Source organism: Electrona antarctica (assembly GCF_951216825.1).
Source record: "Electrona antarctica genome assembly, chromosome: 8".
NCBI classification, from domain to species: Eukaryota; Metazoa; Chordata; class Actinopteri; order Myctophiformes; family Myctophidae; genus Electrona; species Electrona antarctica.
In genome coordinates this window covers 53,756,273-53,761,272 of record NC_136789.1, presented here as the reverse complement: position 1 = coordinate 53,761,272, position 5,000 = coordinate 53,756,273, and the positions used below count along the sequence as shown (strand labels likewise).

Here is a 5,000-nt window from a genome sequence, read left to right as displayed (position 1 = left end):
TATAATATTGTCAGAGTGAACATTTTAACTCAAATCTTTGCTTCATGGGGGAGGTCCCTGGAACAACATATTTTCAGATGGGGGGGGGGGGTCGGCGGTAACCTGACTCCGCCAGATGGGGCAGCAGAGAGTACACTGGGTTCCCCCCTCCTGCTCCCATCTGGGAACTCTCAGGCAGACTTGATGCTCCGGCCACAAAACGGCCTGGCCAATCAGCTGCATGAGCTAGAGGCGGGATCAAGGCATACACAGTGCTGCCTTGATCCCGCCTCTAGCTGCCACCAATTGCATATCATTCTGGGGGTCCTTGACATGAAATAGTTTGAGAACCACTGACATACATAGACACATAGGGGTTTTCAGAAAACTGTCATGATTTAGAACAGGGGTTCTCAACGTTTTTGGCCGGGGACCCCCGAAAAGGCTTTGGCAACGTCTCGGGACCCCCGCCCCGCCCCCTCCCAACCCCCAATATAAATTGACTGCTACAATAACCTTAAAACATTTTGGGCGGGAACCCCTTTTGGTGTTTTAAGCATTATTATAATTTAGCTATTTAAAAATAGCAGATCTACAAGCTCATAGCGCGCCACCGAGTGGCGCGCTACGAGCTTGTAGGTCTGCTATTTTTGAAAAATCGTGAAAATAAAATAAAAAATCTTTTTTTTTTTTTTTTGAAAATAATTTGGGGACCCCCTAAAATAATTTGGCGACCCCCCGAGGGGTCGCGACCCACGGGTTGAGAACCCCTGATTTAGAAGACATTTGTAGAATCGAACTTAGGTCTAAATGGGTTAATTTACGAGCTAGAGAAATGCCGCGGCTGTATTTACCTCTTGGCCGGTGGCGATGTCGATGGCTGTGTACACCGTGCCAGACGCTCTGTGGAAACAGGAACAACGTATCACAACATGATACGCTAAAGCTTTTACTTTTTGAGGGGCGCTAGCCCCTCCTATATACAGCTTTTGTCCCCACAGTGCACACGTCTCAATATTTGCCATTGACAACGAAAGGAGAAATTAGGTCACATGTGCCTCAAATATGACACAAACATTAAAATGCCATCGACAATGAAGGGAAAATGCACTGTATAGGCAAACCGGCTAAACCAATCACATAGATTCAGTTGTTCATGAGATGATGTATGATGATGTATAACGGTAAGAGCGCCCCTCACTTCACACGGGTGTGATGTTTGACTTTTTAAACAAGCCTATTAAACACTAGCATGACTGATGTAAAATCAGACAGAAGTAGCATGTGCTTAAATTCATATCGATGCAACACGTTTTGAGCTTGTAGATCTGCTACATTTGATGCTTTTGAATATGAATCTCGAAAGGTAACGGTTTTGGACAATAATGCGAGGTCTCCACCCCGACAAAGACGATTTGCAGCCTTCAAAAGACCCTGAACATGTACAGTGCAACGAGATACATCATAAATATACATTATAGAATGCCAACAGCTTTTACCATTCACAAACCTATAATTTGCATTGGCATTGCATGTATAATAAGTGATGTATAGTTTGGTGAACAATGCAGAATGTGGTCTGCGTTTGTTGCACGTGGTTGGAATAGCTCGTGGCAGCCAGGCACGTGCACACACAGACATCAAAGGGGGCTTCAGCCCCTGCCCATTTACCCCGTCTGTAAAACAACTGCCCTTAACCAGACCACGGATGCAGCATTTACTATGGTGAAAGAAATGCAAATGCCCCTCCTCTCCTTTCCATGCCATACCGGAAGGCAGCATTCAGGAGAATTGCCTTTTTTGGAACTAATTTGGAACTAATTTGTTATGTCATCGATGACATCAGGGATCTCCATACAGGCATAAAAGGGACAGACAGACAGAGAGAGAGATAGAGAGATAGAGAGACAGATGGATAGGCAGATGGACAGACATATTGATAAGACAGACAGGCTGAGAGAGAGAGACAGCCTCTTCACAGGGGTGAAGGTCTGAGATGACTTTTGCAAAGACCGCGATGCAGGACGAGGAAGAGGCGCTCAGGGAAGTGGAGAATAATGTGGAGAAATATGTGGCAGAGAATGCAAAACTGAAGGGAAGATTGGCCAAGAAGGACAACGAAATCCAGGCACTGAGGCACGAGGTGAGGAGACTGGACAAGGAGCTGGACAGGCTGTGGGAGATAAAGAGGCAGGCTCCGAGGCCGACTCCGAGGTTCACCTTGAAGGGACTCATCCACAAGTATTTACAGTATACTCTTGGTTGATTGATTGAAATATTTATTAACAGTTTGCAGAATTACAGTACATTTCAAGCACAAACTCAATACAACGGCTCTTAACTGTAAGTGGACGACCCAATTAAGCATTACACTTGTTTACAAGAGGGTCCACCTTGTTCAATTCATCAAAACATTTAGAGACGTACAAATAGACACTTCTATATAGTCAAAGAACAGAACAGGAATTCATCATAAGGGAGGTAAAAAGGGAAAAGAAAAATATACAGTGAGGAGAAAAGGGGGTGGGCGGTGGGGGGGGATTCAGATTTACAGTAGTTACATTAACGCCGTTACTTTCGGCAGTAACGGTTGCTGTAACGCGTTATTTTTTAAAATTCAGTAACGTTGTTACAGTTACTACATGGTGCGTTATTCCGTTATTTTTCATGTAGTCTCGGGGGAGAATGAGAAGAACTGTCAGTCTGCTTGCCTTGCGGGAGAGAAGGGGGAGGAGTGTGTGTGTGTGTGTGTGTGTGTGTGTGTGTGTGTGTACTACACGTGGTGACGCGCAGAGTTTGTTTACTGTCTGACTAGTGTCATGGCGGAGCCCATATCGCATTTCAAATGGATATATTCCTTATTTCCTTCAGCTGCTCCAATCCAGCACAAAGAACAGTCAAAGTAAGTTGTTGAGTCCCATGCAGATTATGATCCCACCGCCGCCACCGGCTATACCTCCTCCCCTGCTCTGCCTGCTGGCACTGCGACAGGATTCAACTTTTGCGTGCGTGCGTGCGTGCGTGCACATCATGTGAGCGAGCGAGCGAGAGAGAGAGACAGACAAACACTGAAAGAGGCTGCGCGCGCGTGCGTTCGTGTGTGTGTGTGTGTGTGTGTGTGTGTGTGTGTGTGTGTGTGTGTAGCCTACTTTTGAGCGAGAGAGAGACAAAAAGATACTGAAAGGGACTTTGCGCGCACGTGTGTGTTTGATAATCAAATATTAATTCTGGTTTTGGTCTTTGTTTATAAATCCAGACTCAAATTAGTATTGCCACCACCACCAATAAGAGCAGCTATATGAGCTATCTCAGCCTATCTGCACATACAACATTCACTGGAGCAGTGGAACTGGAACCCCAATGTTGTGTTGGTTGTAGCCTACTTGTGTTGTTGTTTGCTATAAATATGTATTGATAGGCCTACATAGCATCATGAAAATCACCACCAGTCCCCCCTGGGCTGGTATTATTATCACTAACTGTACTGAAATGAAGGCATGAATGAATGGCCTGGAAGTGGGAGCCCGTTTTTCTTTTTGAGTGGTGCAACCACTCCTATAGACAACTATGTGTGTCCCTGGCTGGCTGGCTGTGTCCCTGGGTCTGAGCACGGAAATAGCATATTTTCTCCACCAAGTGTTTTGGATGCGGGGCGGCTTGCCGGAACCGGCCCGGCCCCCTGGGTGTGTTCCTGGGGGTCTGGATGTTTTCCGGGGACCCCCACACGGTAACTCTGTCATTTCTTGACCGTTTTGGACGCGGGGCAGCTCACCGGAACCGGGCTGGCACCCTGAGCGCGTTCCTGTGGGTCTGGAAGTTCCGGGGACCCCCACATGGGTGTGATTTCTTTTTTTCTTTTTCTTTTTTTTGTAACGGAAAAGTTACTTTTCACAGTAACGCATTACTTTTTGGTTTAAGTAACAGTAAAGTAACTAAGTTACTTTTGAAATGATGTAACTAGTAACTGTAACTAGTTACTTTTTAAAAGTAACGGTCCCAACACTGATCTCCAGTAAATAAAGAGTGCTGGGTTATGCGCCCTGAACATAGCAGATCTACAAGCTCTCAACGCGTCGCAGCGCGACGCGTTGAGAGCTTGTAGATCTGCTAATTTCGTCCAAAAGTGCCCTCTTAAAACCCATTTACCGCTACCATTATTTAATCCCTCCGTCGCGTCCTGCCAGGGTTTTATCGCGCGTGACACTTACTTTGAAGAGCCAAATATCCGTAATCGCATTTACTATGAAACCATTCCGTGTGTGTTGACGAAGCTGGTGCTTGTTCTCTCGGTCGGTGGTGGAAAAAGTGGACCGCGAGTATCACAGCGCCTGCGACAGGCCGTTGAAAACGCTTGTCTGGGACAAAGTGACCCCTGCAATGTCGCTTCTGTGAGATAAAGCCGTCTGAAAACAGAGCCGGCAATGTAAGTGGATGCGCGCGCATCTTCAAAATGGCCGCGGCCATTGGCTCAGAAGCACAACAAAGCTAACGGACGGTAGATTTCGATACGATCGTATTAAAACATGCATTAATGAATACATCGCTGTTAAAACGGCTTTTCCGTTTGTGGCAGGCTACAAGATTCTACGTGTCTATATTCCTATGTTCCTGGCGGGCCTCGTGTTAAGAGGATTTCAGCCCCTGCCTCTCGAACACTCCCTGGCTAGCTATTAGTCTGAAGAGGTCAGTCAGTATACTCCAGCGAGAGTTTGCAGCATATAGAATATCATTTATTGATAGAACACGCCTCAAGCCAAAAGCCATCGATCTTTTAACAATACAGTTGTTTTATGCACCAGTGGTGACAAAGTACTCAAGCCCCAGTACTTCAGTGCTCCTGTATAGCCAAATATGACCCAACTATACTAGTGAAAGTTGCGGAGTCAAATGAGTGCCATTACTGCTATTGTCGCTATGTTATTTGAAATAAGGCTTAAGTGGTTCAATCATAATAATATGCCATTTCCTATAATTGTAGTGGAATCAAAAGTACAATATTTGACTTGGAAATATAGTGAATA

The 5,000-nt window shown here is 45.6% G+C and overlaps 1 protein-coding gene and 1 long non-coding RNA gene across 4 annotated transcripts in view; both read right to left on the bottom strand.

The window, feature by feature from the left end:
- LOC306927465 overlaps window positions 1-860 on the bottom strand; it is a 3,582-nt gene extending 2,722 nt beyond the window's left edge. Inside the window, exon 1 of the long non-coding RNA XR_013790520.1 lies at window positions 834-860. This is a non-coding gene — a long non-coding RNA (uncharacterized lncRNA). The remainder of the gene's footprint in view (window positions 1-833) is intronic.
- The window catches only part of LOC306927437 (serine/threonine-protein kinase PAK 3), a 181,585-nt gene that overhangs the window by 19,777 nt on the left and 156,808 nt on the right, over window positions 1-5,000 (bottom strand). The window lies entirely within an intron of this gene.